General features: G+C 41.7%; 2 long non-coding RNA genes across 6 annotated transcripts; one reads left to right on the forward strand and one right to left on the reverse strand.

The window, feature by feature from the left end:
* Positions 1-362: 362 nt before the first annotated feature.
* On the forward strand, positions 363-14,186 carry LOC109904683 (uncharacterized). Of its 5 annotated transcripts, none has more exons than XR_004202886.1 (10): positions 363-458; positions 864-945; positions 1,131-1,228; positions 1,454-1,522; positions 8,115-8,287; positions 8,478-8,575; positions 12,634-12,694; positions 12,825-12,915; positions 13,214-13,269; positions 13,421-14,186. It is a non-coding gene; the product is annotated as an uncharacterized LOC109904683 (long non-coding RNA). The 5 variants fall into 5 exon arrangements; XR_004202885.1 differs by having other exon boundaries at positions 12,849-12,915; XR_004202884.1 differs by lacking the exon at positions 13,214-13,269.
* LOC109903465 (uncharacterized) lies at positions 5,640-7,178 on the reverse strand. Its single transcript, XR_002257041.2, has 2 exons — positions 7,067-7,178; positions 5,640-6,899 (listed from the first exon to the last, which is right to left on the reverse strand). It is a non-coding gene; the product is annotated as an uncharacterized LOC109903465 (long non-coding RNA).
* Positions 14,187-14,665: the final 479 nt, after the last annotated feature.

Genomic DNA, 14,665 nt, shown 5'->3' on the forward strand with positions numbered 1-14,665 from the left:
ACGTTTTGTACATTCTCTTTTCAATTTACCTCACATCCCAAGTCTATTGTTGCTTATCTAAACAAATTGTAATGAGTACCAGTGCTAACTCACAAAATATGGTGCTTGTATTGAGTTATAATATCACATTTGGGTATAAATTCGATTGTAATATTTTTACAAAATGGCTGCGATGCACTCGAGCATGCTGCCTGCCACACCCTCGGACACTATCAACACCTTGCCGTTTAATTTAAAATGATTAAATGAATAATTAACAAAAATTCATAAGATAAATTAATTGGAGTCCAAATGGAAAGTCTTTGACAATGCACAAAAATAAATGTGCTACTTGCCCTTTCACCTGTAACCTTTCAACCCTTAGTTGTGAAAGGCAAAATGGCAGCGTCCATACCAAGTGTTGTAAGGATTTTATGCCGTGTGTCCGCTTTACTTCACAGAATATTCTGCAGAATCTGGTATTTGACAATTATTGTCTATAGTACATCAGATAAGCAAAAGCTTGGACGTCTGCTGCACACACACATCACGAAACAGTGACCGAGCTAAAGTAACGCGTTACCGTCGGCTGTTAAACACTAGCCAGCTACAGCTAACGAAGTTACAGAGTTAGCTAGCTAGCAACATACCTAAATACATACCAGTACCTTACTTTATACATTGTGCATATTTTATCTTCACTGTACATCATCCAATGCAACCCCAGTAATATGTTTCACATAGAACCATAGCATATGAAAATGTATCCGCATCATTGTCTTGTGTACAGTACACTGTATTTGCAAATTTCACACTTGACTGGCAGAGTTAAATTAAGGTTAGGTAAAAAAACGTTAAAAAACTGACAGTCACTGTGTTTCCAGGTGTGCAGTCCAGCCTGTCTGTGCACTGCAGCCTGATACCCCCAGTGATGCAGTGGAGGCTCTTGCCACCGACAGAGCAAAGGTATGGAGATTAGAGTTTGAATTTCTACTCTGTGCACTCTGCTGTATTTTCTAAGGGATGGTTCCTCGGAACCAGATTAAGCCTAATCCTGGTTCCTGCACTAAAAAGCATGCTCAATGGAGTGTAATTTAAATACTGTTAATCCATCCATATCTGTGACCATTGACTACCTCTCCTATCGCTAGAGTACATAGAGCGCTATGGACAAGTCCAGTGTGGTCTGACTACAGGAGGAACCACAAAGGAGGGATCCCCCCTTCAGAAGACACACACAACCTACATTGTAAGTGTAACAGAGATGGTTCTGTAATCTTGCCTGAAACCTGGATACTCTCTGAGCTATTGTTTAGGCTTTGGGGAGTGCACAGATGATCAGAGGATGTCTACCATGATGCGGTCTGCTTTGTATTAGGCTATGTAACACCATATTATTATTATTATTGTTATTATATTCTCAGACAGACTTGACTGCAACCTCTAATCACTATTTCTGTTTTGTTTTGATCAGAGATGAGACAAGATATTTGGGAACCCCCATCCAATTTGCCGAGACCCCAACGTCATCATCCACTATCAGGTTTGGTCTTTCACATTGACTTATGGAATATACACACACACACACACACACACACACACACACACACACACAATCATTATGAGAGATGGAAAATTAGATGGCATTTCCTTTGATTTTGTGAGGTTGATTTTAACAAGCTATTCAATGTTATGTTTGGTAAGCAATGGACCATTGTCTTTCTGCAAAATGTGAAGCTGCTGCAACAGTTTATCAGTCCATATACAGGTGTTGTGTATGACCCCACACGGACAGGTAAGATACAGTATCTACAGAAAGTATTCATACCGGTTGACTTGTTCCACATTTTATGTTACAGCCATATTCTAAATGGATTAAAAACTATACAAAAAATCTTCAGCAATCTTCAGCAGTTCACACAATAAATACCCCATAATGACAAAGCAAAAACAGTAAAAAAAGAAAGAAATAACTGATACCTTAATTACATAAGTATTCAGACCCTTTGCTATGCGACTTGAAATTGAGCACAGGTGCATCCTGTTACCATTGATCATCCTTGAGATGTTTAAACAACTTGATTGGAGTTCACCTGTGATCATTTCAATTGATTGGACATGATTTGGAAAGGCACCCACCTGTCTATGAGGTCCCACAGTTTACAGAGCAAAAACCAAGCCATGAGGCCGGGCCGGCAAAACTGAGCAATCGGAGGAGAAGGGCCTTGGTCAGGGAGGTGACTAAGAGCCCGATGGTCACTCTAACAGAGTTCCTCTGTGGAGATAGAACTTTCCAGAAGGACAACCATCTCTGCAGCACTCCACCAATCAGGGATTAATAGTAGAGTGGACAGACAGGAGCCACTCCTCAGTAAAATACACGACTGCCTGCTTGGAGTTTGCCAAAAGGCACCTAATGACTCTCAGACCATGAAAAACAAGATTATCTGGTCTGATGAAACCAAGATTGAACTCTTTGGCCTGAATGCCAAGCATCACGTCTGGAGGAAACCTGGCACCATCCCTACGGTGAAGCATGGTGGTGGCAGCATCATGTTGTGGGTATGTTTTTCGGCAGCAGGGACAAGGAGACTATTCAGGATCGAGGCAAAGATGAACGGCGCAAAGTACAGAGAGATCCTTAATGAAAACCTGCTCCAGAGCGCTCAGGACCTCAGACTGGGGTGAAGTTTCACCTTCCAACAGGACTACGACCCTAAGCACACAGCCAAGACAACGCAGGAGTGGCTTCTGGACAAGTCTTTGAATGTCCTTGAGTGGCCCAGTCAGAGCCCGGACTTAAACCTGATCAAACATCTCTGGAGAGGCCTGAAAATAGCTGTGCAGCGACGCACCCATCCAACCTGACAGAGCTTGAGAGGATCTGCAGAGAAGAATGGGAAAGACTCCCCAAATACAGGTGTGCCAATCTTGTAGCACCGTACCCAAGAAGACTCTGACTGCGATTACAGCCTAAAGGTGCTTTAACAAAGTACAGAGTAAAGGGTCTGAATAGTTATGTAAATGTGATATTTTTTTTAAATAAATTTGCAAAAATTTCCCCAAACATGTTTTTGCTTTGTCGTTATTGGGTGTTGATTGTGTGTAGATTGATGAAGAAAAAATAATAATTTAGTCCATTTTAAGGCTAATAAGGCTGTAACCGAAGAAAATTTGGAAAATGTCAAGGGGTCTGAATGCTTTCCGAAGGCAATGTTTGTGTTCAATTTATGTAATGTGAAAACAATTCTATGAATGAATCTGAATCAACCGTGATGATTTCAGCAGGTGTTATCTACATTTTGCTTTGGACTTGTAACCGAAAGGTTGCAAGATCGAATCCCCGAGCTGACAAGGTGAAAATCTGTCGTTCTGCCTCTGAACAAGTCAGTTAACCCACTGTTCCTAGGCCGTCATTGAAAATAAGAATTTGTTCTTTACTGACTTGCCTAGTTAAATAAAGGTTAAAAAAAATATATATATATAAAAGAAAAATGCTTGCTGGTTTCATCGAAATAAGTTGTCTTTGATTACATGAATTTACACAGTTGACACAGCCAAGAATCTGAGAGGCTGCCAATAGGTGTTTTAGTGATGAAAACCTTTCTGCATAAAGTAACATCTGGTTCAAGACCAACACTTTTTGTGAGGTTTGAGGTAACCAAAGTGGCACATTTATATTGTTATTCTACATTTTTATCCAGGAGTGTCAGAAACAGAAAAAGTAACTCAATCAGGCGATTGCCGTTGCTAGAGACCAGGTTAAGTTCAGCCTCTGTGACGCTGGAGCAGTACAAACATATCTATCCTACCCTGCCTTTCTAAAGTCTTCGAATGCCAAGTTAACAGATCCCCGACCATTTCCAATCCCACCGTACCTTCTCCGCTATGCAATCTGGTTTCCGAGCTGGTCATGGGTGCACCTCAGCCACACTCAAGGTCCTAAACGATATCATAACCGCCATCGATAAAAGACAATACTGTGCAGCCGTCTTCATTGACCTGGCCAAGGCTTTCGACTCACCGCAATCACCGCATTCTTATTGGCAGACTCAACAGCCTTGGTTTCTCAAATGACTGCCTCGCCTGGTTCACCAACTACTTCACAGATAGAGTTCAGTGTGTCAAATCGGAGGGCCTGTTGTCCGGACCTCTTGCAGTCTCTATGGGGGTGCCACAGGGTTCAATTCTCGGGCCGACTCTTTTCTCTGTATATATCAATGATGTTGCTCTTGCTTCTGGTGATTCTCTGATCCACCTCTACACAGACGACACCATTCTGTATACATCTGGTCCTTCTTTGGACACTGTGTTAACAAACCTCCAAACAAGCTTCAATGCCATACAACACTCCTTCCGTGGCCTCCAACTGCTCTTAAATGCAAGTAAAACTAAATGCATGCTCTTCACCCGATCGCTGTGGACTTCTCAGGGGGGGACTATTCCAACTCCCATGACGCAGTTGGCTCGACCCCTCCATGACCCCTTAGTATAGGTGGTACAATACCATGCAGCCAGACGAGACTGAAGTGGCTAAAGTCTAGAAGACCCACAAGACCTATTTGACATAGACTAGGGCATATCAGAGGAATCATGGTGAAATAATTTTTTTATTTCGGCTTTCTGGAAGTAGTAGAGCCCTATGCATAAAAGCACTGCCATTTCCTGGTTGCAAAAATTCAAATAGTTTGTCTAATTTCAGTTTGTGATTAAACAACTGCTGTGAAATATATTTTCCTTAACCAAAAATATTGTATTTTCAGCTGTTTGAAGCTGGTGTAGAAAAATTAAAGTAAAAGATACAAAAATGAATCTTAAGCACAGAAATATCACACACAGAACAGAACTACCACTTCTTGGACTTGCTTTCAATGAGACAACAGATCTATAACACTTCTATGTGAATTTGGTCAGGTAGCCCAAAATCACATATTGCAGATTTAAAACAAGAATATTGTGTTTTATTTGTTTGTTTTCATGGCAACATTGTTTTTTTTTATTGCTTTTGGGAGTGTGGGAGGGTAGCAGTTGCAATTTTGATGAAGCATCACTGATTCATTCCAGCCTCTTCTCACAGGCTACAACTTAAAATCCAATTAATTTTCCTCACATGCTTCGCAGACAATAGTTAGACTAACAGTGACATGCTTACTTACGGGCCCCTTCCCAACAATGCAGAAAAATAACAAGGAATAACTGTAACAATAACTTTGCTATACCAGTACCGAGTCAATATGCAGAGGTACAAGGTAATTGAAGATATTTTTTTATTTAACCCTTAATTAGACAAGTCAGTACAGAACAAATGTTTATTTACAATGACAGCCTACCCCGGAAAACCCCCTAACAACGCTGGACCAATTGTGCGTTGCCCCATGGGACTCCCAATCACGGCTAGTTGTAATACAGCTTGGAATCGAACCAGGGTCTGTAGTGACACCTCTAGCACTGAGATGCAGTGCCTTAGACCGCTGTGCCACTCGGAGATATGTGTGTATTTATTTATATATATTGGGAGAGGTAAAGTGACTAGGCAACAGGATGACTGACAAGTGAATTATCAGCTCATGTACAGTACATGCTACTTACCATATGGACCATTGATGAGATAAATCTGTCTAATCTGCTCAGTTGTATTCAGAGACAAGTTGTACAATAAAGACATTGTAAAATCCATTTATTTAATTTCCTTTTTGTCTTTAGTAAATTCTATGATCATACAGGTGTCAACATGTTTATTCCCAGGTAATAAGAGCTTGGTTTCTACATGTGTGGATCCACTGGTAATGTATTGCCATTTCCTCTATAATAGAAATACTTCAGCATGTTGCTATTTCTGTCCCATTGTCACCTGGGTGAGACATGCCCACTTGTCCAGTCAAATTCTGAATTCCAAATCACACCCTATCTTTTCAGATATACAGTTGTGTGGAGGGGGTGGCAAATTGGACTCAAGAAAATGTATGCATCTCATAGGCCGAGAGGATACTGCAGTACACCAGGGGTGTATTCTCAATACTCTTAACGTGGCTTCCTCGCCACACCTTTCTTCAAATAAACTGATTTGGGAGAGACTTAAGCCATGATGCTTATTCAAATAAGTGGTGAACGATCAGGCGAGACAAGAAAACAAAGCCACGTTAGACTATCGAGATGCACTGAGCTAATGACATAGCCAGCTTCAGTGGTAGGTTATTTTGCATTACATTTCTATTTCCTCCTGGGCCTGTTCAAAATGGTACCCTATTCCCTACATAGTGCAGTACATTTGACCAGGGCCCATAGTGCTCTGGTGAAAAATGGTGCAGTACAGGGAATAGAGTGCCAATAGAGCCCCGGTTCTGCAGTAGGTAGGTCACTCTTTGACCTAGTGGACCAGGGTCTCCCCCAGTGTTTCCAGAACCTGTTTGTAGTCCTCAAAGTCCCCGTCTATCTGGCTTACACCACTCCAGCAGACGCTGCTCCCAACAAACATACGTGCTGACGTTGCTTTCAGATGCAGTTTGGAACTCAGTGTGTTGCAGAGGACAGACAATATCTTCACGCTACAGCACTTGCCGGTCCCGTTCTGTGAGCTTGTGTGGCTTACCACTTCGAGGCTCAGCAGTTGTTGCTCCCAGACGTTTCCACTCCACAATAACAGCACTCACAGTTGACCTGGGCAGTTCTAGCTGAGCAGAAATTTGACTTACTGACTTGTTGGAAAGGTGGCATCCTATGACGGTGCCACGTTGAAAGTCACTGAGTTCTTCAGTACAGGCCATTCTACTGGCAATGTTTGGGCGGGGTTGTGGCAGCTAAAATAAAGCTATTCCGACGAACAAACTGGAGGCAAAACTAGAATGAAATGTCAATTAATTGAAGAAAACGTTTTTATTAGGTATTCAAATTCCTCGACGGCCACTCTTCAGACAAAATACCTGAAAAAAAGAGCACAGAGTGAAAAACACTTAAGATATTCACTTGTTTTCTTCGTGTGTTCATACACGCCTGCATCTTAATATAGCTTTCTGATTATGGTTAAATTAAATAATTGCGCAGTCGTTTTTGTTCAAAAACTAGCAGTATTTCTTTCGACGTTACTCACCTCAGAACAAATCCAGGAATGAACTGGAAGGGGAGGGCCTTGGTATTTATACCCTGTGACGTTTTTGACGTCATACGCGTCTTCCAGCATGCATTTTCTGGGTTTTTCATGGTAACAACATTGAGTTTTTGGTGACGCGCGGTTGTAGAACACCTTCATTAATTAAAGAGTGTTCTATCTGTGCCTTCATTGTCCATTAGGACAGGAAGATAACGCTGCACGTTTTGTACATTCTCTTTTCAATTTACCTCACATCCCAAGTCTTTTGTTGCTTATCTAAACAAAGTTGAATGAGTATCAGTGCTAACTCACAAAATATGGTGCTTGCATTGAGTTATAACATCACATTTGGGAATAATTATGATTATAATATTTCTACAAAATGGCTGCGATGCAAATCGGGTAGCCTGCCACACCAGCGGACACAATCAAAACCTTGCGTTTAATTTAAAATAATACAATTAATAAATAACAAATTCATAAAATACATTAATTGAAGTCCAAAAGGAGAGTCTTTGGCCATGCACAACAATACATAATGTGCTACTTGTTCTTTCACCTGTAACCTTTCAACCCTCAGTTGTGAAAGGCAAAATGGCAGCGTCCATACCAGGCATTTGAAGGATTTTATGCCGTGTCTATCCTTTACTTTTACGTACTTTTCGGCAGAATAAGGTATTTGACAATTATTTTCTATAGTGCGTCAGATAAGCGAAAGCTATGACTTCCGCTGCACACATACGTTACAGATGATCAGATCACGAAACAGACCGTAACCGTAACGGTCAGTTAATGAACACAGTGAAGTTACAGCTTTAGCTAGCAACTAAGTGAACTACATACCAGTACCTGACTTTGTGTACTGCGTATGCATATTGCATCTTCACTGTACATCGTCCAATGCAACCCCCGTAATATGTTTCACATAGAACCATAGTCTATGCAAATGTATCAGCGTCGTTGTCTTGTGTACTGAACAGTACACTGTATTTGCAAGTTTTGCACTTGATGACTGGACTGACAGTCACTCTATTTGTTTGGTTTCTAGCTTCCAAAGAGGTTACCTGTCAGGCGTTGGACCCAGGCTGTGTTTCCAAGTGTGAAGTCCAGCCTCTCTCTGTGCACTGCAGCCTAACCTGAAATCTCCAGTGATGCTGCTGTGACATTGGAGACTTTTTAACTGTTACAAGGACAGAACATGGGGCTACCTGGAGAGCGAAGGTATGGAGATTAGAGATTGTATGTATTTTCTATGTACTCTGCTGTTTTCTAAGGGATGGTTCCTCGGACCCAGACTAAGCCTACTCCATGTTCCTGCACTAGAAAGCATGCTCAGTGGAGTGTAATTAATTACTGTTAATCCATCCATATGTGATCATTGACTTTGTCTGTCTACCTCTCCTATCTCTAGAGTAAATAGAGCACTATGGAACCAGTCCAGTGTGGTCTAACTACAGGAGGAACCAGAAAGGAGGGATTCCCCCTCAGAAGACACGCAATACCTGCATTGTAGGTGTAACAGTGGTAGTTCTGTAACCTTGCCTGAGACCTGGAGACTTGTGGCAGCTCTCCAAGCTATTGTCTAGGCTTTTTTGGAGAGTGCACAGATATTCAGAGGATGTCTACCATGATGCTGTCTGCTCTGTGTTAGGCTATGTAACTCCATATTATTATTATTATTATATTCTCCACCAGACAGTCACACGAGTTCGTACTGTTAGGTGACCTAAACTGGGATATGCTTAACACTCCGGCCGTCCTAAAATCTAAGCTTGATGCCCTCAATCTCACACAAATGATCAAGGAACCTACCAGGTACAACCCCAAATCTGTAAACATGGGCACCCTCATAGATATCAGCCTGACCAACCTGCCCTCTAAATACACCTCTGCTGTCTTCAACCAGGATCTCAGCGATCACTGCCTGCGTCCGTAATGGGTCCGCGGTCAAATGACCACCCCTCTTCACTGTCAAACGCTCTGTAAAACACTTCAGCGAGCAGGCCTTTCTAATCGACCTGGCCTGGGTATCCTGGAAGGATATTGACCTCATCCCGTCAGTAGAGGATGCCTGGTTATTCTTTAAAAGTGCTTCCCTCACAATCTTAAATAATCATGCCCCGTTCAAAAAATGTAGAACTAAGAACAGGTATAGCCCTTGGTTCACTCCAGACCTGACTGCCCTCGACCAGCATAAAAACATCCTGTGGCGTACTGCATTAGCATCGAATAGCCCCCGCGATATGCAGCTTTTCAAGGAAGTTAAGAACCAATATACAGTCAGTTAGGAAAGCAAAGGCTAGCTTTTTCAAACAGAAATTTGCATCCTGTAGCACAAAATCTAAAACATTTTGGGACACTGTAAAGTCCATGGAGAATAAGAGTACCTCCTCCCAGCTGCCCACTGCACTGAGGCTAGGAAAGACTGTCACCTCCGATTAATCCACGATAATCGAGAATTTCAATAAGCACGGCTGGCCGTGCTTTCCACCTGGCTGCCCCCCCGCTTCTCCTTCACCCAAAATCCAGATGTTCTGAAAGAACTGCAAAATCTGGACCCCAACAATTGTTGCAACCCCTATTACTTGCCTGTTCAACCTCTCTTTCGTATCATCTGAGATCCCTAAAGATTGGAAAGCTGCTGCGGTCATCCCCCTCTTGAAAGGGGAGACACTCTAGACCCAAACTGTTATAGACCTATATCCATCCTGCCCTGCCTTTCTAAGTCTTTGAAAGCCAAGTTAACAAACAGATCACCGACCATTTCGAATCTCACCGTACCTTCTCTGCTATGCAATCTGGTTTCAGAGCTGGTCATGGATGCACCTCAGCCACGCTCAAGGTCCTAAACGATATCATAACCACCATCAATAAAAGACAGTACTGTGCAGCAGTCTTCATCGACCTGGCCAAGGCTTTGGACTCTGTCAATCACCACAGCTTTGGTTTCTCAAATGACTTCAGTGTGTCAAATCGGAGGGCCTGTTGTCTGAACCGCTGGCAGTCTCTATGGGGGTGCCACAGGGTTCAATTCTCGGGCCGACTCTTTTCTCTGTATATATATCAATGATGTTGCTCTTGCTGCTGGTGATTCTCTGATCCACCTCTACCCGACGACGCCATTCGGTATACTTCTGGCCCTTCTTTGGACACTGTGTTAACAAACCTCCAGACGAGCTTCAATGCCATACAACACTCCTTCCGTGGTCTCCAACTGCTCTTAAATGCTAGTAAAACTAAATGCATGCTTTTCAACCAATCGCTGCCCACACCCTTCCGCCCGACTAGCATCACTCCTCTGGATGGTTCTGACTTAGAATATGTGGACAACTACAAATACCTAGGTGTCTGGTTAGACGGTAAACTCTCCTTCCAGACATTAAGCATATCCAATCCAAAATTAAATCTTGAATCGGCTTCCTATTTCGCAACAAAGCCTCCTTCACTCATGCTGCTAAACATACCCTCGTAAAATTGACTATCCTACCTAGAGGTCGACCGATTATGATTTTTCAACGCCGATACAGATTATTGGAGGACCAAAAAAAAACGATACCGATTAATCGGCCGTTTAATTTTTTAAAAATATAATACATCAATAAAAATCCATTTAGCCTCAAATAAATAATGAAACATGTTCAATTTGGTTTAAATAATGCAAAAACAAAGTGTTGGAGAAGTAAAAGTGCAATAAAAAGCTAACGTTTCAGTTCCTAGCTCAGAACATATGAACGTTGGTGGTTCCTTTTAACATGAGACTTCAATATTCCAAGGTAAGAGGTTTTAGGTTGTAGTTAATATAGTATTTATAGAACTATTTCTCTCTATACCATTTGTATTTCATATACCTTTGACTATTGGATGTTCTTATAGGCACTATAATATTGCCAGTGTAACAGTATAGCTTCCGTCCCTCTCCTCGCCCCTACTTGGGCTCGAACCAGGAACACATCGACAACAGCCATACGCTTCACAAAAGCCGCGGCCCCTGCAGGACAAGGGGAATAACTACTCCATGTCTCGGAGCGAGTGATTTTTGAAACGCTATTAGCGCACACCCAGCTAACTAGGTAGCCATTTCACATCAGTTACACCAGCCATTAGGCTGATTGGCTTGAAGTCATAAACAGCGCTGTGCTTGCGAAGAGCTGCTGGCAAAACGCACAAAAGTGCTGTTTGAATGAATGCTTACGAGCCTGCTGCTGCCTACCATCGCTCAGGCAGACTGCTCTATCAAATCATAGACTTAATTATAACATAATAACACACAGAAATACGAGCCTTTGGTCATTAATATAGTCGAATCCGGAAACTATCATTTCGAAAACAATTTTCCTGGTTAATATTGCCTGCTAACCTGCATTTCTTTTAGCTAAATATGCAGGTTTAAAAATATATACTTCTGTGTATTGATTTTAAGAAAGGCATTGGTGTTTATGGTTAGGTACAGTCGTCCAACGATTGTGATTTTTTTCTCAAATGCGCTTTTGTTAAATCATCCACCAGCATTGCATCGATTATATGCAACACAGGACACGCTAGATAAACTAGTAATATCATCAACCATGTGTAGTTATAACTAGTGATTATGATTGATTGATTTTTACAAGATAAGTTTAATGCTAGCTAGCAACTTACCTTGGCTTCTACTGCATTCGCGTAACAGGCAGGCTCCCCGTGGAGTGCAATGAGGCAGGTGGTTATAGCGTTGGACTAGTTAACTGAAAGGTTGCAAGATTGGATCTCCCGAGCTGACAAGGTGAAAATCTGTCGTTCTGCCCCTGAACAAGGCAACAATCTAATTTGCTATCACAGTGCCATCCGTTTTGCCCCCAAAGCCCCATATACCACCCACCACTGTGACCTGTATGCTCTCGTTGGCTGGCCCTAGCTTCATATTCGCCAAACCCACTGGCTCCAGGTCATCTATAGTCTTTGCTAGGTAAAGCCCCGCCTTATCTCAGCTCACTGGTCACCATAGCAACACCCACCCGTAGCACGCCCTCCAGCAGGTATATTTCACTGGTCACCCCCAAAGGCATCTCCTCCTTTGGCCGCCAGCAGTTCTCTGCTGCCAATGACTGGAACAAATTGCAAAAATCACTGAAGCTGAAGTCTTATATCTCCCTCACTAACTTTAAGCATCAGCTGTCAGAGCAGCTTACCGATCACTGGACCTGTACACAGCCCACCTAACTACCTCATCCCCATATTGTTATTTATTTTTGCTCTTTTGCACCCCAGTATCTCTACTTGCACATCACCTGCACATCTATCACTCCAGTGTTAATGCTAAATTGTAATTATTTCTCCACTATAACCTATTTATTGCCCTACCTCTTTAATCTTACATTTGCACACACTGTATGTAGATTTTTCTATTGTTATCGACTGTTTGTTTGTTTATCCCATGTGTAACTCTGTTGTTTGTGTTGCACTGCTTTGCTTTGTCTTGGCCAGGTCGCAGTTGTAAATGAGAACTTGTTCTCAATTGGCCTACCTGGTTAAATAAAGGTGGGAAAAGAAAGAAAAAACCCTCATCACTATTTCTGTTTTGTTTTCTTCAGAGGAGACACGATATGTGGGAACCCTTGTCCAATTTGTTGAGACACCATCATCCACTATCAGGTTTGGTCTCTCACATTTACTCATGGCATATATACATACACAATCATTATGAGAGATGTTAAATTAGATGGTATTACCTTTGATTTCATTAGGTTGATTTAACAAGCTATTCAATCTTATGTTTGGTAAGCAATGGACCATTGCCTTTCTGCAGAATGTGAAGCTGCTGCAACATTTTAGAAGCCCATATACAGGCGTTGTGTATGACCCCACGCGGACAGGTAAGATGGTTTCTATTTATGTAATGTGAATACAATTCTATGAATTAATCTGAATCAACCATGCTGAATTCAGCAAGTGTTATCTAAATGCTTGCTGGTTTCATCAAAATAAGTTATCTTTGATTTGATGAATTTACACAGTTGACACAGCCAAGAATCTGAGAGGCTGCCAATAGGTGTTTTAGTGATGAAAACCTTTCTGCATAAAGTAACATCTGGTTCAAGACCAACACTTTTTGTGAGGTTTGAGGTAACCAAAGTGGCACATTTATATTGTTATTCTACATTTTTAATCCAGGAGTCAGAAACAGAAAAATTAACTCAATCAGGCAATTGGCACTGCAAGAGACCATGGTAAGTTCAGGCTCTGACTAAGGAGCAGAATGCTACAGCAGTACAGTAATGAAGAATTACATTTTTTTGTGACCAGTGCAGCAGTTCACCAATGCCACCAAAAGAGAAACTGCAGTTCCTTACAGTACATAAATATTGTCCATATTTCCAGGGCTGCTACCCTTCCAGGTTCCTCATGTGGACTTCTCAGGGGAGGACTATTCCAACTCCCATGACGCAGTTGGCTCGGCCCCTCTTCCCCCCACCATGACCCCTTGGTACAGGTGGTACCACACCATACAGCCAGACGAGACTGAAGTGGCTCAAGTCAAGAAGACCAACGAGGCCCATTTGACAGAGGAATCATGGTGAAATTCTTTTTTGTGATATAATTTGGGCTTTCTGGAAGTAGTAGAGCAAGTTTTAAAGATGCACTATGCAGAAATCACTCCACCATTTCCTTGTTGCTAAAATTCTAATAGTTTGTCTAATTTCAGTTTGTGACAAAACAAGCAAGTATAGTGTAAAGAATCATTATACCATCTAAACCGCAGTGTGAAATCTTTTCCATTACCAAAAATATTGTATTTTCAGATGGTGTACAAAAACAAGATGCTAAAAGTAAACTTAAGCATAGAAATTGCGCTCAGAACATATTACTGCTTCTTGGACTTGCTTTCAACGAGTGACAGATCTACAACTCATATTTCTGTGAATTTGGTCGGGTCGCACTAAAAGTTATAGAATATTGTTTATGGCAATATTGGTTTTGGGAGTTTTGCTAAAACATGTCACAGATCACTGATTCATTCCAGACACTTTTCACGGGCTACAACTAAAAATCAAATTGTATTTGTCACATACTTTGTAAACAACCAGTGTAGACTAACAGTGAAATGCTTACATCTACTTTGTGCATGACACAAGTCATTTTTCCAATAATTGTTTACAGACAGATTGTATCACAATTCCAGTGGGTCAGAAGTTTACATACACTAAGTTGACTGCCTTTGAACAACTTGGAAAATTCCAACAAATTATGTCATGGCTTTAGAAGCTTCTGATAGGCTAATTTACATAATTTGAGTCAATTGGAGGTGTACCTGTAGATGTATTTCAAGGCCTACCTTCAAACTCAGTGCCTCTGCTTGACATCATGGGGAAATCAGCCAAGACCTCTGAAAAAAAAATGTAAACCCCCACAAGTCTGGCTCATCCTTGGGAGCAATTTCCAAACCACGTTCATCTGTACAAACAATAGTGCCCAAGTATCATGGGACCACACAGCCATTATACCGCTCAGGAAGGACACGGGTTCTGTCTCCTGAGATGAACGTACTTTGGTGCGAAAAGTACAAATCAATCCCAGAACAACAGCAAAGGACCTTGAGAAGATGCTGGAGGAAACAGGTACAGA

The sequence above is a fragment of the Oncorhynchus kisutch genome, linkage group LG14 (genome assembly GCF_002021735.2).
Source record: "Oncorhynchus kisutch isolate 150728-3 linkage group LG14, Okis_V2, whole genome shotgun sequence".
Lineage (NCBI taxonomy): Eukaryota > Metazoa > Chordata > Actinopteri > Salmoniformes > Salmonidae > Oncorhynchus > Oncorhynchus kisutch.